At 43.1% G+C, this 27,357-nt stretch overlaps 1 protein-coding gene across 3 annotated transcripts in view; it reads right to left on the reverse strand.

Annotated features, from left to right (window-relative positions):
- Positions 1 to 2,527: 2,527 nt before the first annotated feature.
- The window catches only part of LOC119657899, a 182,562-nt gene continuing 157,732 nt past the window's right edge, over positions 2,528 to 27,357 (reverse strand). For 2 of the 3 annotated variants that reach the window (XR_005250182.1, XR_005250181.1), the window contains 2 exons: positions 3,571 to 3,678; positions 2,528 to 3,454 (listed from right to left, as the gene is read on the reverse strand). The gene's annotated coding sequence lies outside the window, so the exon portion shown is untranslated. Of the gene's footprint in view, positions 3,455 to 3,569; positions 3,679 to 27,357 lie in introns of those variants that run through there. The other variant, XM_038065054.1, reaches the window with a different exon arrangement.

Raw genomic sequence — 27,357 nt, forward strand, 5'->3', positions numbered from 1 at the left:
CTATGATGCTTTTTCTATGGCTGTTGCAGTAAACTCGGTGTTCCACTGCAATACCCCGAGAAATGTATGCTGATCAAGTGCTCTTGATGACCAACCTGTTTCTCGGTTTCTTCAGGTGAGAATTTATTGTTCTGAGTCCCTTATCAATAGTAATATATATCGCCTGATGGTCGCTATGCGTGTATTCTTTGCTAACATGCCAGTGTATGTAGATGCTTGACCAGCGAATCACTTACAAAAGTAAGATCTACAACGGAGCCTAGCTCTCCACGACTAAAGGTGTTTACGCGTCCGATGTTAGCCAGGGTGACGTTTAGGCAGGAGAAAACCTCGAGTAGGGTTCTTCCCCTTTCATTTGTTTTCTGGCTTCCCCGCTCCATTACCCAAGTGTTGAAGTCGCCAGCCATAATTTTGGGGTTGCGATCTTTGGCGTCTCTCGCCAGTCTATCTAGTATGTTGCAATGCTCTGGTATTGTTATACTTGGGGAGGCATAACCGTTGTATACGTAGAGATCATCGATCTTAACCCTTACAAAATCGTGTTCGCGGTGCTTCATTGCTTGCTGTGAGGCTCGATTACCGCAAGCCCATACCGCAGCCTTTCCACTTATGTCTGTTTCCCAGACATCTTGATGGAGGCTTTTGTATTGTTCGCAGACAATAGGAATGTCGATTTTCTCTTTATACACTTTCTGTGCTAGTAGGTGCTAGTTTACCTGCATAGAAGGCAATGAGGGTTTTTACTGCAGTCCTTCGCCAAATGACTTTTCTCTCCACATCTTCGACACAGTTTAGATCTATCAATGGTGCTAGTGTCCGGATAGCTGAGTGGTTAGAGCACAAGGCTGTCGTACGGAAGGTCGCGGTTCAAATCTCGCTGGCGGCAGTGGGATTTGTATCGTGATTTGACGTCGGATACCAGTCGACTCAGCTGTGAATGAGTACCTGAGTCAAATCAGGGTAATAATCTCGGGCGAGCGCAATGCTGACCACATTGCCTCCTACAGTGTTCTGTAGTGTACCGTTACGGTCTTGAATGAAGTGCTCTAACACACTTCAAGGCCCTGATCCAATATGGATTGTTGCGCCAAAGACTACTAATGGTGCTAGTGCAATCCTTTGCCATATGTCCGAATCCGAGGCATTTAAAACACTTTTTTAGTGGAATTTGCTCGTGTAGCCTGCACACGATCCAACGGATGCCGCAGACAGTGCTTTTGCAGCTGAGGTCATAGATGTTCATTTCCTGCACGTCCTCCAGTTTCAACTGCTGTTTGAGCGCTGCACAGATTTCCTCCTTGGTAGTATTCTCGTCAAGATGTTTACATTCTATCGAAACCGTTGGCCGACTTACGTGAACGGTCGCTTGTGAGGATCGGGAGTGAGGCCTTTATTCCTTTGTAGGTCAGCATGATCCCTCTTTTCCTTCGATAGTTCGAACAGCAATCCACCTTTTTGTGTTCGCCTAATTCGTGTTACATTGTCGCTAAGCTCCTTCAGCGTAGGATCAGCTTTAACTCTTCGTAAAATATCAGCATAGGACATACCCTGTTTTGCTTTTATTACCAGCGCTTCTTGACGGTTTCGTTTTGCAATTATTTTTCCTGCTTCACCGCGCTCCTTCCATGATTCAACCAGTCTAACTTGGGCTCGTATCCCTTTGGCTGTTGGCTCCTTTTATTCCAGCATTGTTCGATATTTTAGCGGGGGATTCTTCCTTTTTTTCTTCTGTACCTGCTAGTGTGTGGTTGAATCGTCAACGGGTTCCTTGACACGCTTTTGTGTTTCGTGTCTTGGCCATGAAACAATTTTTCGAAGCCGGATTTCGGCCAGATCTTTTCTGTTGCGCAGCATCGCTGGGGATGTCTGTCTGTCTGTCCGTCACACGCATTTTTCTTGGAGACGGTTATAGCGATTCACATCAAATTTGGTAGAAAGGTGGGATCTGTGAATGCTCACGCATACAGTGAGTTACATGCTTTTACGTCGCATTTAAGGGGGGGAGGTCCCCATATATGCAAAAAGGAGGGTGTACATTTTTTTTTCATCAAATATAGTCATGTGGGCTATCAAATTAAAGGTTAGTACTTTTCGAAGCCGATCTTAGTTGTGACATTTGTTGAAAAGATAGGGAGTGCGGCGGGTTGAAAGTGATGACTTCTTTAATGGACCGATTCTTAGAAACTACTATTCCTAATAAAGGGGATAATGGGTCCAGGACTTTGTGGGTCAAGGGAAAAATAATTTGACCAAATGGGTATATACCCCATTATATTTCCGGTGGAAATATATGTTGACCAAATCCGGAGGAACGATAAGGAAATCTTTGCAATTTAAATTGATCAATTCTGTTTCAGATTTCTACGCAGCGTTCTGGTTAGTATTGCTGTAGAACTCTATGCTTTTATGGAATGCTTCCTTTAACAACAATGAAATATGAGGCGCTTTTTAGTAGTCTCTATTGCTTGTAAAAGGGGCATTTTTGGTTATTTTATGTACAGTTGTAATCAAGAACAAAAACAGCATCTAAATTAAAGTATTTATAACATCTTTTATTTCTTCTTGTATTCTTTTATAGAGTTTTACAAAATATCACATTTTAAGCTTTTTATTCAAATTTATTCCTACTAAGTCGAATTTTCAAATGTAGCACTTGTTGCATCATTTCATCATCAACAGATTCTTGTTCTATTCGCCAAGAATGTTGAGAATATGAAGTCTATAGTGAGATAAAGGATTTTTTCTTGTGCACTATTGAAAATTCTCTGCATAATTCATTCTTCCCATAAACATTTATAATTTTTCTTTTCAATCGTCATCGAGTCTTAGGACGTAATTAATGCGTTTTACTCCATCATGAAAAAAATTTCGATTTGTTTTTATAAGAGAAAAATATTCACAATGAATGAAGTAAAAATTGTTATTAAACATTTTTTCGTCCATTTTATCTTCAGGTATTCGACCTGTTAAAGTTCTATTTTGTCGTGTATAATTACAGTTGAAAGTGCGAATTGCATCTTTATTTCATATAATATATATTTTTTTATATATATATATAAATTATTCATGTTCAATCAAATGTACATTAAGATTCTTTTAAGAAGTTTGTTTTAAATTATTTTTCCGTTTTGTTTTTATTCATTAAGTTCAATATTTTACGATTAGATAGGGTATATACAAAAATTATCTCTTAAATTTCGTATGTATATATATAATAAAATTTCACATTCTCATAGCGGTAATAATTTTCTGAATAATTGCATTTATATATATATATATATATTACGTCTAATAATATTCTAAATCTACATGTTACAATAATTAAATTGATTTTCTTCTCTAAAGTATCTCGTTTTATGTAATTCAAAGTTTGTGTTTTATTTCATTTTCCAATGTTATATAGGCATCCTTGCAGGTGATGAAGAAACAAAGGTATATTTTCTTTTTTTTTTTCCTAAAAAAGATTCAAGTTAGTTTATCTGAGAAACGAAACTTCATCAACTCTACGAATGCAATGAATCATTAGTAATGTTAGTAATGTATATTACTGAAAATTGCAAAATGAATTACCAATACTTCAAGTAGATGTCTGGCAGACAGTTAAGTCTCCTCTAAATTTTGTAGAAGATGGTGCTTGTATTGAACAACGTAATGGATTGCAGTCTTCGGATGATATACCTGGAATAAGGAAGGAGAACATAAATAATTTTCGATTCAAAAGAATAAGCTAGATCTGATTATTGGCAAACTAAACAGTGTTCACAAATGAGAATTGTACAAGAAAGCAATGGAAAAGCGCAGTATTTCTTAATTTGCAAGAAATATTGTGCAAAGATCAACTGGCTTCATTGGTAACAAAAGTTCAACTGTAAGTTAGATTTCCATAGGAAAGTGACGTCATCTTTAAATAGCCGTCATTATTCAGTAAAATTGCAGTTATGAGTACATGATCTCATCAGAATTCTGCATCCTCACCGAAATGCGGAATCCGGCGAAAATAAGGATGGGTTGCTCGGCCAATTAGTCGGTTTAGTTACCATAGATTGCCGTATTAGGTTCCAATTGGCCGAATTGAATGCATTTCTCACATCCAGGGTCATCACCACGCGATATTTGCGAGTATTACCTTTTCCATGGATTGCATCTTCGGTTAAGCCAATAACCAATTTGATGATATCAATGGTTGATATGGCTTTACGGAACCCATACTGTCGATCTGATAGGCCTCCCTGGCTCTCAACAACCGGGAGTAATCTATTGTAGATTACTCGTTCTAGCATTTTCTCCACAGTGTCCAAAAGACAAATAGGCCTATAGGAGGTTGGCTTACCTGGAGGTTTACCAGCCTTAAGCAATAGTACTAATTTCTGTCACTTCCATGATGCAGGAAATATCTCCCCGCACATGCACGCTTCGAACAACTCAGCGAACATTTTCTGTTTGGATTGCTTGTTGATTGCTGTGGGTTTAGTCCTTGCTGACGTACCAGGATATACCACGTACAAGTGCAAAGCTAACAAAAGTTAGGTCTACGATTGAGGCAGACCGTACTTTCTGCAAGGTGTATACATAACCTTCGTTGGCCAGAATTATATCCAACTGGGCAAAGCGTCTAATAGACTGCGGCCCCGTGCATTTGTCTCTCTGCTACTCCACTTACGGGTCCAAACGTTGAAGTTACCAGCAATCACCTTGGATTATGGCCCCTTGCGTCGAGAACAAGACTGTGAAGAATTTCCTCAAATTCGGACAGTGTTAGTCTTGGTGGGACGTAACTCCTGTACACATATTCCCCGGTTATTTTCGCCCACGGAAAGGCGCTAACTGTCTGACTCCCAGTACATTTTATGGCTTGTCGACCCCGTGCCCATATCGCCGCTCTACCAGTCGAATCTGTAACCGATACGCCACCGTGACGGTTTCTATAGGGTTCGATAATGATGGCAATTTCCACCTTGGATTCGTAGGTGGTCAGCTCGAGTAAATTCTGAGCGGCCTTGCAATGACTGAGGTTTATTTGAATAAACCTCATTTTTTCATTGAAGTAAGCACCTTCCTAAATTTCGGGCATTACGCACTTCTGGCAATATGCCGGTTATCCCATCCCTCCCTTCCTTCGCACAATAAGCATTTGGGATCCCTCTTGCACTCTTTGGCAATATTACCTTTCTCCCCACACCTTCTGCATCAATGCCGCTGATGCATAGCTTCGCAAAATGACGAAACGCGAGGCACTTGAAGCACCCATTCGATTCGAACCTTCCCGGCCGCCAATAACTCCAACTCTGCGTCCAATGGAAACCGCAATGTGACCGTTTGCCATAGGCTTTCCGCAAACTCACAATATGAACTGTTCCGTCAATGCAGCGCAAATTTCTCCTTTCGATGTCATTTCATCGAGATCTTTGCATTGTATATAAACCTCATGTTTTTTGGTCCGTACTGTGACCTTCTCCCCAAGTGAGTTCTTAACGTGAGTTCGAAAGTCATTAGTTTTCCCCAAGCTGGTTTTTTTCAACTCAAACATAGGGTCACCCTTCTGGGTCCTTCGAATCTTGCTGATATTTCCGCCTAGATCCTTTAGGTTGGGGTCAACTTTGACCTTTTTTTGAATTTTTCTTCGCCTTTTTGATAACTACCTTGGTCCATCCAGCGTTTTCATTCTCCTTGGATTTTGCCGATTCGATTGCCGGAGCTCGCACTTGGGGGACCTGCTTTCTTTTTTCGGTGCTTTCAGTTTCGTTTTTCGGAACTATTTGCACGGACTTTTTCCTCTTAGGTGCCCGCCTAAAGCAATGAATTCTCCACGCCTTTCCCCCTGATTAGGAAAATGTGGTTACGAAGGAGAACGACTTTTCTGTTTCTAGTGATTACTACTGATCTGAACTTCAACAGACAAACAAAGGGCAGTGACTAAAACATGTATCGGGGAAGTTTTATGCCATTATGTTCTGAGATTTCCTTTAGTTGCCTCCCTATGCGGTGACTGATTAGTCAATTCCGATTGTTACTGTTAACTAATGGGCTATATTTTCCAATCAAAAGCGTCTCCAACTTTATTAAGTGCACGGGCTCTTAGGATGCGATTAACTCAAATAAAGTTGAGAGAAATTCACCGGAATTAGGCAGCCCAGATTTAACTCGGCGAAGGAAGCTCTAGGAATTTGAAGGATTAGTAGCAATGAAAAAGCCATTTAAATGAGCCGACCTGCTATTTTTCCACTTTCCATTTGTATCCAGACTCTCTTGCACCTTTCCCCAGTGCATTCTTTATTCCTACTATAGTTTAGTTCACCCTAGCGATCCTCAAGTCAACATTGAATTCGACTCCCAAAACTTTTCCTGTTAACAGCTAAGTGTGCCACACTCACAGAGTATACCTTAAATAAACGTGAAAGAAATTATTAATTACTATTTTGGTACTCCGTGGAAAGAGGTCCAGCACCTAAGAGGAGCCTCAGTTCCCTGAAGAATTGTAAATTGTGTTGCCCAACAGCACTTTGACTTTTTGTCAGTTCTGGGTCCAACAGGTTATTTGAAGGAATTAAGTGAATTGGAGCTGTTCTTACGCTATTGTAAACTTGAAGGTTGAAAATACTTTACTTTTCGATTTCAGGTGGCCGATATTGGAACACCAGTTTGTATACCTCTGCTGGGATACCATCGGACGTTGGTGCCTTCTTGTTTTTCATAGAGAGGACTGCCTATTCCAACTCTTTATAGAGTAGAGTGGACAGTCCTCGGCGCTTTTCTCGCCGACGTCATCATCTTGTACCGGGTGCGCAGGAAATAGTGCCCGTACAATGCGGTCCATTTGCAGAGCCCTGATTTTCCGGGTTACCAGTTTATAACCGAGTCCCACGGGTCCCCATTCACCTCGTCGACCAGATCATGCCGGTAACGAACTTTGCTTCTGTTTTTGCGCTATGGAGTCTCCTTTTGGCTGATCTGTACTCTGTCATTATGGTACATGCCACCTCCCAAGAGTCTCGACAAAACTCTCAATCCGCCTCTCTGTGCCCAAGATAGCGTCCTCCAGAGCATGCAGCCTGCGTCGAAAGTCCTGCATCGTCTCATTCGGTGTTAGATAGAAACTGAGAAACGTTACCCCTAAACACCGAATCCAGACAAAGTCGTCCCCTCGGCCCTTGGCAAGAACCTTAAAGTGGGTGCCGTCCTGAACCCAAATCTGCCATCTAATATATCAGGGCGCTATGAAGCTGGGTCCTTGTTTAGGTACTGCTCACTAATAAGCACTAAATCAGCTTTGGTCCCCGCAGCGAACTGCGCTAGCAGCTCGTGAGCGGGTGCACTTTGGTGCATATTGATTTGTGATATCCAGTTCTGCTCTGAAGACTGGACACCGCCCCGAGCCCGCAGGGTGCGCAACGTTCTCATCAAACGTGCCACGGTCCTTGCATAAAACGAAACTCTCCTTTGCATTGCAGGTGTTCACTTTATGGTCTGCCTGATCGCATTTGCGCATGTTGCCTTTCTCAGGTCAGGTCCCCGACAGGTTGCAGACGTGTGCCCATATTTCAAACATTTGTATCCTACACAATACCCAACAAATTCTGATTTTCTTCTGTTTAGAAGCTTTCTCGCGTGTTGCTCCGCAACTTCTACCACAGCGAGTTTTTGGCCTCGGGAGTTCGCAGAAGTGATACCAATCCAGACAACATGATGGTTCGGCTAGCCAGGGTGGACATTTTTCCCGGATCACTTATGTGACCAAGACATAGATTTAAACTTAATAAACAAACCGTGGACGACGATAGAGGAAGATGAATGTTATTGCTAGGCACAGTTGCTGGCAGTTAAGAAACAGTAGTCCTCGATGGAGGAACAGTTGGTGCTAGCAGGATCTCCAGAAGCGATGCAGCAGCCGGACTAACGATTTTCAGCTTAGAAAATATTGTCGTTGAACTAGGCGTAGCGAGTACCAGCCACAGTACCTTAATCTGCCCACTGAAAGAGGAGCTCGACTGGGTTGCTTCTTAAGGGCTAGTTCCGAGGGTCATACATATTCTTATTAAAATGCGCAGAATAAGGAAGATAGTACTGTCCACGAGCGGGATGAAAAGAACCTCGCTAAATACTAGCAACTACTTCGAAGCCGTTAACTTCAGATGCTGAAAGTCAAGGACGATTTAGTTCTCCAATAGCAGGGAACAATTGCAAGAGTTTTTGGTCCAAACAGGTGGAAATACGCACAAGATTAAAAGGGACTGCATACGGCACTGGCCTATAGGCTTCCATGCCGCCAGACTTCAACAATAGATAAGCACTTCTTTGAGGACTTCAAAGAGATCTGTTGTTGCATTGTGGGGGATCTTTCTTGAATGCTTTAGGTTGGCTCTGAAGCGAACTGAACCCTGTCCTCCTTGCTCTTCTCACAGTAATCCAGGAATTTGTAGCATGAAAATGACGCGCTGTGATGCTGACTGAGTTCTTTGGGCTTCTGGGAACGGCCAGTTATACCTACCCTACATATGTTGCTGTTGTTGTTTGGTTTCATTTGTCCCGTGGGACTCGGTAGACTAACAGTCCTAAAAGGACCTGATACTACCTATGAAGTACACCAATAGGACTGATGGCAGGCACTTAGCCTATGTTGCCAGAAAAACTATCCTATAATAAAGACGATGGTGGCAGGAAATGGCGCACCGCGAGACAAAAGAAAATATATCATAATCTGACTCTAGCCTCCTTAAAAACTTCAAAGTTCATCAATCATGCAAGGATCCCTACTCAACAAGATTTATTGAAGTTTAAAATACTTGTTATTCTATCCACACTTTACCCGAAAACTGGGATGGTCCCTATACCAGAAGATAATATGTTCATTAGTTTCCTTAATTTTACAAGTGTTAAATATGTTCGAAACTATGTTTCCAAACATCTTGAGAAGGACTTTATTATATGTGGGATTGGTTTGAAGACGATTCAGCTATTTTTCCTCGGAAGTTGCAAGTACACGCGATGAATGTTGGCGAAAAAATGTCCTTTCACCCGTGACGCTTGCAGAAAGTCATCCTTCTCCTCCTTGTAAAAGTGCTCCTGAACGGCCTTTAGAACATCAGCAGGGCAAGGTTCGACCAATCTCACGGGATACGCATTCATCGACTTGCCGGTCTTTACATGAGCAAGTTTATTTAATGGATGCCCTGCATGAGCCGGGCACCAGAGAATATTCAGGGACTTAAAAAGGGGTCAGAAGCCAGGGGATGTATTTTGCCCACTAGGTAGGGCACTCGCGAAGTTTGTTTGAGAAATTTACAAGTCTGGAGAGAGTCTATAATGATGACAACCTTCTCCTCACCCATCTTGAAAGCCACCTTGATGGCATGGAGGACAGTTAAGCCCATGGTGTTTAACGGAGGTACCTGTCGTGGAGACTTAATCCTACGGCCCTCTTCAGATACGGATTGATTTTGTGACCACAATCAGAGCCCCGCTGAGTCAAGCAACAACGGTACCAGTCTATACCAAGTGTATGGCTTAGCATTCATACTGGTGGATGCAAGAATTACCTAAATCTCTACCGAACTAAGGAGTACGGCACCCGTGTTGAAACACAACACCACACCGAGGCCCGAAGGTCTCTTCTCGCTTGAGCACAACCACAACCACCATGAGACCCCCACTAGGGGGGCCAACCGCAAATAACCGAGCTGTCCTCACATACAACAGGAGTTCACCCGAAGTATGTGAGTCCAGGGGCTTTCTCGGTTTCCATGATACCAGTATACCCCAGTATATAGTAAGGTTTCGTGACCAATTTGTCACTTCAGATGAGTCCCCGTGCAGACTCGGGTCTGATCGCCCTAATTAGGCCTTTGGAGCATTCGCCTACTGCATCACCGTCGGAAAACCAAAGTGAGTACAGCGTCTCCCGATGCCACCACTATGGAGGTTCTCCTCGGCCACTTGGTGTTGGTTTGGCCGATAGGGTTGCCACCCCGTCTTCCACACCGCCACCTCTGAGCACCGGCCTGGAGGACAGCAAAAATTTCAGCCGCCAAAACCGAACTAACTTTCAAGGAAAAGCGTGAGACCTGGGTCTTGTCGGGACCAACCACCGTACAGGCCGAACCATCGCGCCTGAAGGCAGCATCCGACGCTAGGACTGGAAAACCCATAGATTTAAGGCCATCGAACAACCTACCATAAGTAGCCGGCACGTGGGCCTATCATTGGTTTCTCCAAATCATAAGACAAGATGACCTCAACCTTATTTGAAATCATGGCAACTTCATTGGGAACTACAGTGTCAAAGTGGCTCTGGAATGACCTATAGATCTAGGACAGACCATTGTCAGCATCGGGGTTTCGTACCACCAAATTATAGGTTTCAGGATTCCGTTCCTTTAGCTTCAGAAGTTCTTTGGCCGCCAAGAGGGGCTTTCTGAAATGGAGCGGCGGCTCCTTAGTAAAAGCACAAATCTGGTGCAAAGGAGTGATTCTGGTCATCCTCAGGTATCTTCTCAGAATAGAAGTAGGTATAGAGTTAAGTTTGTTTTCAAAGTATCTGGGCGGATTAATAGTGGACGTAGCTGCATACTCCAAGATAGCCTTTACCACCGATCTAGATAGATTGTCGTCCTTAAAGCTTTCGGGATAATAGAGTTTAAATGTTCTCTGATCGAGCTCGTTATTTTTCTGCCTAAGAAGGTGATGGATTTGATATTAGCAAGGGTGTGATTATTAACTTTAATGAGCAGGGATGTGGCCCACATAGTTTTCTTTTATTTGAAAACTATTCAGTAGGGAGTAGTATAGCAACTTACTGAAAGCGGAGTAAGCTTGGTAGTTGAAACCCAAGAAGTGGTGGAAGGACTTTATCGGCTAGGATAGCCAGCTGCTATGAAATTTTGAAACGGTTGCTGAACAGTTTCATTGAGCGCTATCCTCGTATCGTCATTTATTTACTAGTTATTAGCACCGTTTTCAATCCCTGCTGACTACAGGTGCTTGCTCCAATTTCTCGTCCTTTTCTTAAATGATTTTAAACGGTTTCAAAATAAAATAAAACCTATCTACCATGTTTAACATAATAATCCTCCTACTTAGCGAAACAAATAGCCTTGTCAAAACCGAACCTCGCGTCTGCCTCCATTTCGTCTCCCGCAACCTTTCAAATGTACAATTGGTCCCTTTCCCATGAACTGGGGACAAATTAGCTATTATTTGTTAACATCAATCAAACCGTCAAATCAATTTCTCAACAATAAGCTGGCACATTTGTACGATGGATTCCTTTCATCTATTCTCATATGTTTCGCAGGAATAGTGTATATTGAATAGCAGGGAGAAGTGATGTAATGTATGTGTGATTGTAGCGTTGACACAAAGCACATTTTCGAGAGAATTAAATAAAGAGAATTTCGGGGGTGGTTTTGCGATATAGGCGGCTGGAGGAAGGAAGCCCACATGTACAGGAAGCATTTGGATAATTTGCTGAAACTAGAGAGTGTTGAACTCCTTGATATTGCCGGAAACTTTATGCAGGTGTTTGTAGTAGGCTAGTTTCAGTAAAATTTGTCTTGGACAGAAAGATAGAATCTAAGTAATGTTTCCAATTACTCCTAACTACTTAAACAAATAAAATCCCTGAAACGAGGGGGATTTATGAATCTAATGCATTTCAAAAATCCCAGATAATTCTTTCCAATTTGACCAGTACAAATTCGTAGAATATACTGTAATCTACCAAGGACAAACCGCGAAACACCTGGATCATTTCGTGTAAACATCCAGAAGCAGATACTATTTGTAGCATATTTTACTGTAACAAGGACGACGAGCCATTATATGACAGCTGCTTGTGACTATGTGGAGCGATGACACCTATCAATTTTTGTCATCGTTGTCAGAAAACCCTCTCCTCCTGAACTTTATTCCTACCACCGACGCTTCACTATACCAAGCCGATCCTATAGCCACATTCACTGTCCTTCAGCTCTCTCTCCATAGTGAGTTCTTCTTTATCCTGGATAAGGAGCATCGTACACCAGCTACAATATGGTTGACGTTAAAGAAAAGCTGACGCCATCATCAATCTCTCTCTTGAATGTAATCCTCTCGTGCTATATTTTAGCACACGTAAAAGTGTGCATGAGGGGGTCATCGAAATTGATATCCAAATGAATAATTCAAATTTTGGATAATTCCCAGCAACAACGCTCGCCACATACAATGTGGTATGATGACGTCCCATCATCCATAGCCCCCACTACGTCTCTCGTTGTTGCCGTCTTGTAAAAATGTCGGTGGGTTTTTTGGGTTTTGTAATCGTCAGCAAGCAATAATGGAGACAATTCATTTGGTTTTGACGAGGATAAGGAGATGGAGCGACTATGACAGCAATGACTTGCACGGAAACGAAGCTTAAAAGCGGGTCAGGAGAAAAGGATTTCGGGTTTACCTTTCTCCCTGGCATTTTTTTTTTTTTGGTTGATGAAAGATAGGAGACATCAGGTTCGGATACTGCTGTGCGGTAGGGACGATAAAAGGAGGAAAGATGAATCTGAGATCCTGCGTTTCCTTTTTTTATTGTATTATATAAAAGTCTTTTGTAATGCTCAAATCTTTCAGATTCGATATATAGGAAAATTGCTTCGAATCACGGAAACTTCCTGGCAACCGTAGATTGTTTGATAAATCGAATGGTAAAGTGAGAATCCTGATATATGTTTGTGTGTGTGGACATTATAAGATTGCTCTGGGGTTGGGTTTCTTTCCGTAAGAATGTGGGTCATTCAAAATTACCACGAAGGAGTTTTCAATTGAACTTGATCTCGGTTGGATCGTCCATTCCTTATCCTCTAGCTTGCGGTTGGTATCTTATTTCTTCCTAAATTATTTTCAGAGTTTTTACAAGAGATTTTTGGGATAATTTAATAAAGCTGACCTTTTGGAAAAATTCTGCATTATGTTCGGGCATATATTGAAAATAGAATGAGGAGTAAACGTAGTATCAAGTAGGTTTTGGTGTATGGTTTGCCAATATTGCAAGATTTAAGTTCAACTGGGGAAATATATTAAATGTCATCGACAGGGGATGTTCAGTAAAATATTCGTTGAAGGAGGTACGAACTTGAAAATTCCAGTATTTGACAGGAGGAATTTTTGAAGTTTGATTTGTGGAGGGCAGTTATAGGTAATCAGTATATGTGTTGTATACATAACACTAGGTGGATAACGTCGATATATAATACTTATGGCGTACCATATAAGGAAACCTGAACAGGGCTGAGGTTAAGACTCTGAAACAAGATGGTCAAACCGTACAGCCTGTTAAGCCATTGCTGTATCTATCGGTTTTCTGGTCGTTTTTCAAAAACTTGAACTTAGTTTACTACGGTGTTCACACGAGAGACAGAGAATGCGCAAACTCTTCGTTTAAGCAAACCTTACCAAGGTATCTTCGTTCGAGGTCTGACAAGGCCGGGCAGCTGAATACGAAGTGCAGCGCCGTCTCTTCCTCCTCCTCAAATTGGCTGTATATAACCGAGACCATCACTCCGATCCTTCCCAAGTGGTAGTTTAAGGAGCAGTGTCCTGTTAAAAGCATTACTAGGGTTTTCATGTCCCACATCTTAAGGGACAACAAAAATGCCGCTTTAGCGGCCTCGGGTTCCTTCACAAAGATTTTCGCATGCAGGCAGAAGTTTAAGTTTTTCCATTGGCTGTGTGAATCCTTGCAATTTCTCTTCAGAGTAGACTTGACGGTAGATGGTCGGATGCCAAAAGCTGGCTCTAGCCCCACCAATGTGGATCCAGGACCTTGGCGAGCCAGGCTGACAGCTTGCTCATTACCAGCAATGTTTAAGTGATCTGGTACCCACATCAGGAATGTTTCATTCAGTCGCACCTGATGTCGATTTCACACCAACTAGCTTGATATTTCGTTGCTGTTTAGTGCTGATAATGCTATCCCACTGTCGGAATAGATTCGAATGGTGCGACACCTCCACTTTTGTCGCAAACATGGCATATATTTCCGCCTGAAATATGGTCGTTTGTTTTCCGAGTGGTCAAGCCAGTTTCAGTTGAATCCCGCTCAACGGAACTACAGTACCTACGATCGCGAACTGCTCGCCGCGTACTTGAGCATCAAATACTTCCGTTTCTCCCTAGAAGGCAGGCCGTTCACAGTGTTCACGGACCTTAAGTCTCTCACGTATGCTTTGAAACAAAAGTCCGACAAAGCGTCCCCTCGTCAGTTTCGACATCTGAGCTTCATAAGCCAGTTAACGTGAGACATCCAGCACGTGTCCGGCAAGGACAACATAGTTGCTGACGCTTTGTCTCGTGTCTCCGAGGTTAACATCCCCGCCTCACTCGATTTCTCGGCTATTGCCAAGGCGCAGGAGGATGACGCAGCACTTCAGAGCCTCAAATCCAACCCCAAATACAAATTTCGGAATTTGCCTGTCTTCGGCTCAAACCTCTCGCTCTGCTGCGAAGACTCGGAAAAGGGACCTCGGCCATACATTCCGGCCACATTTCGCAAGGAAGTGTTCCACGCAGTTCATGACTTAGCGCATCCCGGCATCAGGACAACAAATCGGTTAGTCACCGGAAAATACTTCTGGCCCTCCATGAACAAGGATATCAATTCCTGGGCCAGAGAGTGTATCGGATGCCAGAAGTGTAAAGTCTCCAGGCATGTAAGGAAAGAAGTGGGCTCATTCCCCCGCACTACCAAGCGTTTCCACACGATACACCTCGACATAATAGGGCCTTTGCGAGACTCGCACGGTTACAAGTATTGCCTCACAATCATCGACAGGTTCACGCGGTGGGCTGAGGCAATACCTCTGAAAGACATTACGACGCAATCTTGTGCCGAAGCCCTCTGCCGAGAGTGGATACCTCGCTTTGGCGTCCCGGCAGTGGTCATCACTGACCAGGGAATGCAATTTGAATCCACCCTTTTTTCGGAGTTAGGCAAACTCCTGGGTTTTAAACGCCAGCGGACTACTGCATACCACCCGCAATCCAATGGGATGCTAGAACGTTGGCACCGGACGCTGAAAGCCGCCATTATGGCACGCGACGACCCGTCCTGGACTCAAGTCTTGCCTCTCGTCCTACTCGGCCTACGTACCACCCGCCCAGAGGAATTTGCTGCCAGCCCCGCGGAGCTGGTATACGGGGAGAACCCAAGACTCCCAAGCGATCCGGTTTTCGACAAGAGATCGGGTCTCACGGAGTCGGGGTTGGTGCGTCTGCTGAGGGACAATCTCCGACGCATCAAAGCGCCACCACCCACTCGACACTCGCTCACACCTGCCTGTTCGCCCAAGGAACTGGACACATGCACGTACGTTCTGGTCAGGACGGATGCCGTTCGGAAGCCGCTGCAGCCTCCATATGAGGGCCCGTACCACGTTCTCGAGAGGGGAGAACATTTCTTCCAGCTCGAGATCGGTGGACACAAAAAGGCGGTCTCTTTGTCCAGACTGAAACCCATGTGCGCCCCGAAGCAGCGTCGTGTCCGCTTTGTGGATTAACGGGGAACGGAGTTCCGGGATCCGTCGTCGAAACCCCCTAGGTTTCGTCTGGGGGCGGAGTGATGTGGCGCGGCAGGATCCGCAGCATTCGAAATTTATTTCGAATGTTGCGGATGCGGACGGGTAGATGGCGCGGAACTCTCCACTCACTTTAGAACTCGCCACGGGAGTGGAGAATTATCGGTGAGAAAGTGCCGTTGATTGGGACAGAAAGGACCGCATGGAAGTAAGCCGGTCTCTTCTGTCTCCAACCGCGGCGGGAAACACTCGTGTAATTGTTTTATCTCGATTCGCTACAATTAGTGCATTGTTGAAGTGCATAAAACTATAACTAGATTTTGTTTAAAATATGTATAATTGTTTATAAAAATTATCCACGAATAAAAAACGCCTGCTCGAGGTGAAAATTCATTTTAGTTAGAGAAAATAACGTTTACTTTGCAAATGATGAGGAAGAATGGAATGGGTAAACTGCGATAGATTTCACAATTATAATTTAAACTAAAATCTTCTCCCGAGAATACCCCTCCGCCCGAACGATTTTTCATGACTGACTCTTCGGTGAAGATTATTAAGTTTGTAATCCGAAAAAACTCGTGGCCGTTTATAGACCATTCTTCTCTTTTGGTGATTACGACGGAGAATGTTTTTTTGAAGACGAATCTGAAATCTATATGCGGCAGGCATTTGAACCACCTGATTTTTGCGAAGAAATTTCCAGATGAACGCATAACCGTATGATTGGCCGCCTTCCTACGCGTCAATAGTATTAAGTCTACACGCGTCGTTAGCTGCTGTCCGTTTCACTTCCAAATGAATGGAAGGTAAATTTAAGGTAGCTTCGAGTGTCGTGTTCGGCGTACTAATCATTACTCCATCGCACTCCTGCAACACCAGAGCAATTCACAGGATTTCTGATATTGTTTCAGGATGTGATTCTTCCACGTTATCATGGAGTCGAGATGTATCCCTAAATATTTGACTATTTGTACCAGCTGGATTTCTGCCCCTGCTAAGTGTGAGTAGCATGTGGCTGCTCCATCTGAGGTTCCTTGTGAACAGTCCAGTCTTTCTAGCGTTCACCGTGATACTCCAGTATTCTCGATCATCTCGTGTTGATTTTGGAACTTCCCTAGCATATACCGGTGACTTTAACATCAAATCGTGCTATTATTCCTTTGCCTTTACTTTTGACATATTATTTAGTTCTGATGAATGTTCCACTGGCTACTAAATAAGTAGAACACTAGAATCTCCTAATCTCCCTGTTGGCTTTTTATGGTCAATTTGATAGTCGCCATCACATAGATCGTCAGCCAAGATAGCTTGGAGGTCTTTTGAAACCTCTTTTGCAGGAGAGGCATCTATCACTTCCATTAGCCTACAAGAAGTCAGCATGTCGGAAGAAGAACCCATGGTTCTTGTATAAGGTACAACTTAAACGGAATATTTAGGCCAATTTTGGCTAGCGAGTTATCAGAGGGATCATCATCCAAGACGTTTCACTTCAAACTCTTTGTCGTCAAGCATATGATAGCATCAAACAAGAAGTACTATATCGTATCATGCGCAGGTTCCACCTACCCGAAAATCTGTTACGAATGACCGTACTGGTGATGGCTAAGACTGAATCCTATGTAAAAGTGCTTGGCGAGCTAACGCAATGCTTTGAAACGAATTGCGGATTAAAGCAAGGAGGTGGACTCGACTCCATGCTTTTTAACCTAGTCCTTGGATATGTTATCCGTAAACTAGAGTTATGTACCACGGGAATATTCGGCAACGACATAGACATCATGGCACGTGCAATTCCACGCGGCAAAAAAGTATTCCAACAACTAAATGAAGCAGCGCAAGAAGTCCGTCTAAGAATTAATGAAAAGAAAACAAAATCCATGACCCAATCAAGGAGACAGGCGCCAATACGACAAAACCTGGGAAAGGAGGAGGGATAGATAGCTTCAGTCTGAATGGCAACACGCCACCGAAGACTCTCAGGAGGTAGGTGAGGAAAGTGCAGGAGCTTTGAAGTCTTGCAGATTACTCACAATGAGGAGAGGGAGAGATTTGAAGTCCGGTGCGGATACCCGGCGGGAGTCGTCTGACTTGGTGATTGGGTCGGGCTCCCGTATTGGACAGCACGGTGTCGAAACCGTTAATTGTGGGGCGTCTGGATGAAGTCTCTGCAGAGATTCAGGGTGAATTCCAAAGAGCTTGTAAAGAATTTTCGGAAATAGATATTTTGCATAGACAAGGTCTTGAAAGGCTTTATGCAGCTCCAGCAACTCCGAAAATTCTATCTCAAATCAATGATGAGATTGCATTTCAACTGTGTGCAGCTACGTCGCTGTTGCAACTACAATTGCTTGGGTATTGTGATACAGTTGCGACGGTCAGATTGCACGTTGATTTGAGTGACCGAAGAGATCCACCATGGGAAATTCGTTTGGGACGTCGGCGGGAATCATTAAGGCAGGACATTGCCAGACTGATTTAGATCAGCTCTGCCAATGTCAGAAGACGGTTTGAGAAATAAAGTGCAGAGGGTTTACAGGAACTATGCCATCTCCAGTGAAATACGCGTAGTTGACATTCTGGACACACTAAAGCAGAAACTTTACGTCTTCTGGTATAAAAATGCGCACATTGAGGCCAATAACTTTCTGTCCGGGGAGCTGCAGGCTGTCGGGTCTGTTCAAGGGGTTGCGAAGAGTAACTCATTATCGACTCGGTAGTTGTAGAGCAGGCAACTAAAGGCCAACGAAACCTCTTTAGATGCCATATCGATTATGCCAAACTTTTGACAGCGTCCCGTATACCTGGCTAATCGATGTCCTACGTCTGCATCGCATTGATGCCAAATTAATAAAGTTTTTGGCGACAGCCATGGAAGGGTGGCACACTACCGTACCAATGCGTTCGTCTGAGGGTGTTAATACCTTGGAGCCTATCCATACACGGAGAGGCATCTTCCAGGGGATTCGTTGAGTCCCCTTTGATTTTGCATGGCACTGAGCCCCCTTTCATGGCAACTGAATAATGCTAGAGGGCATGATTTTGCAATAAAATATGGCCAACATGTTAAGTGTGAACTGACACGCTTGATGTACTTAGATGACATCAAGTTGTATGCTGGCACTGACGACCACCTTAGAAGTCTGTTGCGAATAGTAGCGACGTCCAACCATGATATTCCAAGCTATGACTCAGACAAACTTCTTCAAGTAGCTAGGAATTGTGTAAGGAACTTAGGCTCAAGTTGGTATTCTGAAGGCTGCTCTGCTGTCCGAATTCCTGCGGCGTGTAAAACTGGTACTGAAATTGCATTTCTCGGAGAAAAATAAGATAAGCGCATAGAATGTATTCGCTACCCCTTCACAAGCGTATGCATTCGGAATATTGCCATGGACGAAAATAGATCTGGAGCCTGGAGTTCTGGGTCCAGCGACAGATATGGACTAATATGTCCAAATTCTCAATGCATCATCCAAACTTTGCCGTGGAGGGGATGAACTTGCCTCGTGACATCGGAGGTAGGGGCGTGGTCGATGTGGCGGTGAAGTCGGACCAAAAGCAAAATCGATGAATGATCGCCACATTCCGCACAACAACGCATTTTCCCTTTTACCTACTGTCACCACCACCAGTGCCCTCTTATATTTTAAGTAGGTAGGATCATCCGAGCCTAAATGTTTGACTCTTAGTGCTAGTATTAGGTAAAACCCGGCATCTGCCGAGATTGTGACAACTCGGATAATACTCAGTCTTACGGATAATGTAAAGTAAAAGGGTGCACAGAAAAATAACCTTTGAATCTACAAGACCACTTGAAACGTGGACTCTAATGCAGGCGCTAAAGAAGTCCATCGACACATTCGAAGTGAAGTTCTACGTCGAATAGTTGGACCGGCAAAAGATGGAACTGATTGGCGAATTAGATATAATGATGAGCTACACCAGTGCTATGACGACCCAGCAGCACTGGTGGTGGTAAAGCTACGAAAATTGTAGTCGGCCGGTCACGTAGAACGGATGGACGACAAGCGAATACCTAACAGGGTATTCAAAGGGACACTCAAAAGACGCCGCCCAGTGGAAAAGCCAAGAAAATGGCGGGAGGTCTCAGTGAATGAAAGATGTAAAGAGCTTCGTCATAAAACACATCGCAATAGGGAAGCTCGTTTATTTTTGAAATATGCTGTGGTTAATAAGGTGTATAGGTGTTAAAACTGTTTTTCTTTCAAGAGAAGGAAAAATGGTTTCATATCTCTAAGTTGAGAGAAAATTTTCCTCCCAGATGCTTGCCGGTTAAATGTGCGGCATATTTTCCATGTCTTTTAATACATAGAGTGAATTATATTTGTCCTAACAATAGCTTGTGGCATAATTACGCCTCGTGTAAATATCTGAAAAGTGAAGAAAGGTTGTCAGCCCGTTTTGACTCCTGGTGAATGTCTTTTTGGGCCAATGAGAGAAGGTAGTCTTTTCTCGCTTTTTCAGGTCAGTTTTCCGATTTACTCTACTCTCAAGTTTCATTGCCTGTTACGTAATACAATGGCTGGACTAACAAATGGCTTTAACTAGAATTCTTATCCAGGCCATATTGGAATGGAAAAGTCCTGGCAAAATTTCGTAATAGTCTTAACTGTCCATACCTTTTCCCTGAATGTTATTAAGTAAAATGAAAAGCTCTTGACAGCAAATCAGCCGTTCTTGAAAGGCTTGTCTATCAGTTGGTTAAGAAAGTCGATTTCTGAGAATATCCTGTACTTGTCTAATGCCTACCAAGAAGACTTCGGCCGTCCTGTTGGATTGAGATACCGCATTTCTTTCTCATCCGCATATTTGAGCTGCCTCCGTGTATCGTCCAAATCCAATATTAATCCATCAACAATGTCACGATATTGTTTAGAGAACATCAGCAAGAAGCAAGGTCGGCTGTCTTGGATATCCTAAAATATATGCCAGTGACTTTCCCGGGGCGTTATTCATTGGTATTAACTTCTCCTCAAAATATTTGTTGTTCAAAAACAGCAGTTTCGTTTATTTGATATTTTCCATCAGAAATTGATCTCTCGCAGACTCTTCAATTACTTGTCAGCGGTGGAAATATGCGTATTTCCATCGAATGAGAAAATGTGTTTTCTCCCAGATTTTCGCTGGTTTTGTAATCTCGTCAAATTGTCCAAGGGAATAATTGGGAACGGGGCTGAAAATGGGGGGAGCGGTTTCAGAAGGGTGAAGCGGACATGGCGTGCGGCTGCTCTACGAAGGACGATCTGTGTATACTGAGTACTCCCCCTGGCATGAGTGTACGTATTTTCATATTCTTGTTATTTTTTGTTGCTCCGTTCGGTTGCTTCCTGTCGTTGGAAATTAAATTTGCATAATGGCAAGGAAAATATTTTCTTAAAAAGTTAAGACGAAGTGTTTGCATTATGATGCCGTCTCCACTGCTATTCTTTGCTTTTGGATGCGCACAGTTTTTGTGTTTTCCTTCGTGATGTTCTACAGTTTGGGCTTTATTGTAGAGAGTTTGTATGAAGTTTTTAGTTTGGGTCGTTGCAACAACAGCCCCCCGTTTTTGATAACTTCTTTGTTGTGTGCAGGGCTGCGTCGACGTTAGAAACATTCTGGTAGTTCATCCTCTGCTTGGGTGGATGCTTGCGGATGGAACATCCACAATTGCAAGGGTGTTTTGATTACGGAGCATTTGAATTTCCAACGAGAAGTTTTCGAACGAATTTCGGGATCCTGCGTGAAGGGGATGAAGTATCGCTCGCATTCACAAGAACCACCCCGATTATGCAACCTTTGACTTCTGTTAAATATTATTGCTACTGCCGTTCTCTCACTGCTTTGTTATTTCTTGTCATTTCCAAAGTTATGATTTCTTCGTCAAGTCTTGTTGGTTTTTTAATGCCAAACTTTCAACGCCGTCAAGTACTTTACGATAATTGCCTGTGAAAACATTTCTCTGTTGATGTTCGCCGGCGAAGAATTAAAGTTCGTTAAAGTTCTCCCAAAGTTGAATTGTAAAAAAATATACATCAATATACTCGCAGCCCTCGCAGTCCTCGCAGTCCTGGCAGTCCTTTTTTTGGTGAAGGCGGATTTGCATCAGATTGAAGTAGGAAATGGTCTTTCAGCATAATTTAGCCCGAAATTATTATGTCTCGTGCCGTATATAGCGGAAAGGGCGACGTCTGTGATGGAGGAAGGTTACGGGCCTTGTTTAATTTCATAAATGTTATAATTTCATTACACTTAAATGGAACCTTACGTGACTTGCTCACATTGTGATTCAGCTGGGCGATAAGATGAAATGTATTAAAAGCTAACAGCTTTTTATTTACACCTTCATTTGCCATTGGCGACCGGGTTCTGGTTGGTCAAATTATGAGTTTCAACATGTCGTAAAGTTTAAGATATTTTTTGGAAAATTTATTTTTATTAGTTCGCATATTTTGCAATTGCATGTAGTAATGTAATGTACGCATGCATTAGGGAGAATGTATATCCACTGGTCGTGTACTTTTACGAGGGAAAAGCTTATCAGATTTGCAAATCACAAAATTCTGGTATCTTAATCTCAGTTTATGGGCAATAGTTGATGATAAAAAACCCATAAAAACATTGTAGTCTAACACGGAGAAAAAGATGGAGAAAAATGCTGCTGGGGAACATAAACTTGATAAGCCCTAGTTGCGCCTCTCATACAGTGGGTAGGGTCGATGTCAACATACAGACGTTTCAGCATTTCAAAGGCACTGGCAGGAACTAGTGCATACGGACGAGCATCAACACTAATTACATGAAGGCATACTTATAATGCATTATTGAGGGTAATATTTGGAGTAGTTTGGTCCTTTGAGCGCTTTGATCCCTCACCTGTCATTTTTACAAAATCAACGTGTCTATACCGATGTGTAGGTCTGCACCGGATCTAAAAAGAACCAAACGAATAAGGGAATTCGAGACGACCCAACGAGATAAACCGGAACGCGAACTAAACCTGGAAAATATTCTTAATTAAAACTGTCCGAGAAGGAACGTGACCTTGTATCGAATGGGGACGAAGGAGGAGCAGGGACCTGGGCGACGACCCATAAACAGGGGGCGCGTGTGAAGCAGCGGCCACCTTCGATGATGTGAAGCCGGAATCGCCGTCGATGTCATATCTAGCAGCCAGGTTGATGTCGAGGCTGAGTTTGTTTGTTAAGGAAGTATTGGACGAAGAACAGCGTTCTTCCACGCCTAACATTCCTTTGAGGCTGTATCGACCCCAAGCTCCTGTTTCCTTTTCGTCGCCATTACCTTCGTTAACTCTCCCAGCCAGTTCGGCGGGACGTGTGCGTGGCGTGATGTCTTCGGACAAAATATATCATATCTTCAACTCTTGGGGTCTAAGATATGACGGGTCCGAGGGATGTCTACCAATATATTATACAAATTCCTGTTCAGGGTCGAATCGTTAGCTCATTCGAGTCTGTAAGGAAATTTTTCTCTCCCTCAATCCAGACGTTCAATGGCCGGTTCTTCGGGACGCTCTCCGGGATCATTTGCCAGACATTGACTTCTGGGAGCGAATCCGAAGCCAGACCCAAAAATACTAAGAACCCTTTGCGGAGTTTTATAAGGACATCCGACGTTTGGTGTCCAGACTCCAGCAACCGCCTAAGGAGGCTTAACTGGTGAAGACCCTATGTCGCAGCCGGAGGCCCGATATCATGCGGGCAATTTTCAATATTCATATAACTGCAATTCGCCAGTTATCTGAATGGGTCAAAAAATTAGAGAATCAGCAAGACTGCTTGGCCGCACGTTAGCTGGTTAAATTTTTGAGTTCTAAGCGTAGGAAGTGGACGCAGCCGAAACTTGTTGCGAAAGGGTCAACCAGGATCTCCATGACATGCGGGAAAGTCGAAGCTGTACAGCCTCGTGGTTGCTACAACTGCAGTGATCTGGGACACCAGTAGCAAGATTGCGTTTTTGCTACGGCTGTGGAACTCCAAACATCATGAAGCTACAGTGTCCCCGCTGCGCGCTGCCAAAAAACTGGAGGACTCGTTCCTCTGGAGAAAGAAGTCACAAAGTCCAATTGTCAACACAACTGTAGACGTTCCGACACGAGACGTACAAGAACGTGGCAACTTAGCGCTTTGATGGAGCTTTATTACAATATTTGGTAATATATTTATGTACTTGTTTGTCTCCTGTTCGTTCCTTTGTGGAGTATAAAACATTCACACTAGAGACAGGTGTGTGGCGTGTGCAACATCGTAATATACTTGTTACAAAATACTCAGCGGTAGTGTCGTGTAGAGAGGATGGTGCCGAACACAACAACAAAACTTACAACGAAATGGCTGCAACTAAGGGGATAATAGAAGAACCCACATAATTTTCACTCCGGGCCCACATTTTTTTCCGCGGTCCTAAACTTATCGGCCGACCATAAAAAGTGTGCTGTCTATGAGGTTTCAGCCCAGACTGGGACTATCCTAGGGGCGTGTCCAGGACGTGACAGGACTGCTTAAGGCAGTACTGGTGCTAAACGCATTGATGATTAAATATTTACGTAATCGCGCACATGGTAAGCAAATATTGTTTTGGTCATAGGAAAAGGTGTCGGGGGCAGTTAGTTCTGTTCGCACACTGAAAACACCCGACGGGCCACATGCCGAAAGTGAAAAACTGGAAAGGAAAACCTAGAAACCTAGGAATGTGTGGCTAGATTTTGTTGGATGAAGCGGTTTTACACAATAGGGCGAAAAAAGAAGATTGGGAATTAGCAATAAACTTCTACAGTAGAGAAGTCAGGATTCTATTTGGACAAGGGTAACTAGTTTAAATGTGTAGTGTCAACGCTGCACTGGGATATACAATGACAGCTTGGAGGCACGTTAGAGTAGTCAGGCCTGACGAGGAATGGGGGATGGGGGGATTCCCGAGCCTAAATTGGAAATTTCTATGGAAAAGTGATAATTGCAGGCTCGCATAACTTTCACAACAGACCAGTATGATTTTCGCCCGAATCCAGGTTTTCTGCATACTTTTCATCCTACGGCCCCGAGGGTAGTCTTTCGAGCAAAATCAGAGCGAGACCAAACCCATACTAAAGTATGGAAGTATAGTATAAGTCTAACCGCCTTTTTTGCCAAGAAGCTGGAGTTGGAAAAGCTTGTTGATATGCAACTGAGGGAGAAACTAATATCCTGTCCCCTGTGCCACAATCAGAGTGCTTAACAATCCGGAAAACTTCTGAGGTGGCACTTAACCAGTTTGTATCAAAGAGTAAGACTGCAGCAAATAACAAAAAGGCAGCAGGCAATACCTCCTTTGGATCAATGGTATCAGCTGTTAAGAAGACATTATACATATGTAGACTTTTATAGTCGTTACTGCAAAGCAGACTGGCTCAAGCAAATCTCTTCTGTAGGCCGCCACTTGCAGAGGATGCTTGTAATCGACGAACTTCTAGTTTCCTTGATCGAAGGGAGGTATCATGCTTAAGGGTATTCTAACGATATTGGCATAGTCATATTGGGAAGATTCCTGCTAAATTTCTCAGAATTTGTGCAATAAAATCTGGGTTTAGTAAGAAAACGCTGGGAAGGGAGAACATCAACAAATTTTCTGATGTTCACAAAAAGGAAAAAAGCAGATTTAACTCGAATTCCCACCTGGTTCTGATGAACATCTGCAACTACCATACCAGGCCAAACATCTCGAAGTGATCTTGAACACGAAGCTATAAATTGCAACAAAAATCTTGGGCATTTAAACAAATAGGACACCTTTTTAGACAAAAAGAGCTATAAATAAGGGATATAGACTAAAATTAGTATATTGGGTATGCCATTCGTAATGAAGTAGGTGCGAACCTGTGGGGCCATATTATAGTGTTCAAAGGTTAAGCGCAGGTAATGTAAGGTGTTAGCAAATAATCCTTGTTTCGAAGATTCACTTGGATCTACATTACGGGTGCAATAAAGAGCATGTAACCCTTGCCCATGGTAGTAAAGAGGGAACCGAGGTAGTAGGTGTCTATGGCTTACAGACATAGCGGGAGATGGGCAGCGATTTTACGTCCGAAGTGGGGACCCTGATAATAAGGGAGCGCTGGAATCTTTGGAGCAATAACAATTAAAGGAAACACATAATGTGATGTACTGATAGATCTAAGATAGAAGATAGGACTGAAATCTGAAATCAATCCAATGCACAATATGTCACAATCTGGAGGTTATCAGCTCACTGTTTTTCAGGGGGAGATGTATGCGATGTGTTTGAGAAAATATTGGGCGAAAATACAAACGTGCTAAAATCTAGATTCTCCTCGTCAGTTAGGCATCATTAAAAAGAAGATCTAAACTGGACAGCGGTAGTACTGCAGGATATATGACGGATTAAATAATTTAAAGTCTGAAAATAAGTAACTCAAAATGAGAAAACTTGCAGCACTAAATCCGGTTACTGTCCTATATGGTAGCGTCTTCATACGATGGGGATCTATATGGGAGCGCAACTGGCAGACATTGAAAAGGACTGCACGTGGGGAATGATGGAAGTTGATTTATGTGTGAAGTACCTTATTTACCTCCTATTAATCAGAAGGCGGAAGTTGCAGTGCATAGATCACACAGTAAGACAGGGAGGAACTGAGACACGAAAATTATAGAAGCTGTATTTCGTCCTGGCACATACCATATACCTGGAGATGCGTGGGTGTGGTTTTGATACTCAAGATAGTTAGGTGGGAGACTTTAAGTCAATGAGTTTTATCTCCCTTATGTGGAGAGTCCTAGAACACACTGTGATATTTAAGGCTGATTAATGATCGATGGTTTCTTTCCAATTTTCATTGCGGTTGTCGTAAGAGTAGAGCTACAGCGACTGGTCTGCTCGAAGTTGTGAGCAGGATCGAACGGGGGTTATCTCAGTAGCAATGCATCATAATTGCCTTCCTGTGCTTAGAAGGAGCATTTAACAAGTAACAGTGGGATGAACATGCTCTTGCTTATCAACCGTAGTTAACTTTCTTTCGTATTTACTTCTGCTGGGTTTTCACATCAAATGCACTGTAGCGTGCAATGTCGTCCGACTCCTTGAAGCAGGTTGGTGGACAGCTAAACCTTAAGGACTTGCTATGAAAGGAACTTGGGCAAATGAAGTGGATTATATTAAGCTCAAGTTAGCATCTGAGAAAAACTTTTTGGCAGTACGCACTTTATTTGTTTTTGATGGGTTACCAATGGTGGTGGAGCGGGATTTTCCTTGTGGACATGAACTAAACAAACCGAGTGGCTCGCGCAAAGTCACTCTCCTCTGGGTTCCACTAAGAAAACCGTTCTTTGTTCTGGGTTTCACTAGGAGAGCCATTCTCTGGCAATGTTACTATCAACAGTAAGGTAAGGAAGCTGATACCGTTTGTAAACTTTTTGGGCTGGATTTGAGAATTAAATCTAGATGGAGGCAATTCTACTTCGGCTCTCTTAGTTTTAGGGATCGGGATTCTATGAATGAATATGTTTCATGAAAATTATTTAATTTTTTAAAAACATAGTTTTTGTTAATAGGCGTGCGGACCACATGGCACCTTTAGGGGTTGCTCTAAGATTTGGAATCAAAGCGCAGACACAACCAGATAAAAACTCATTCACTCCAAATATGCAACCATTGAATGTATTGAACTCCTTCAGATAGTCACCAATAAACTTTGGAATATCGAGGAAAACAAAAACTCTCCAAAGTTATTAATTCATTCTCTCGAGCACAGAACTCCTGTACAACACATCAATGAAAGCCACAAACTCTTTAATAGCATCATTCA

Source organism: Hermetia illucens, chromosome 5 (genome assembly GCF_905115235.1).
Source record: "Hermetia illucens chromosome 5, iHerIll2.2.curated.20191125, whole genome shotgun sequence".
Taxonomy (NCBI): Eukaryota; Metazoa; Arthropoda; class Insecta; order Diptera; family Stratiomyidae; genus Hermetia; species Hermetia illucens.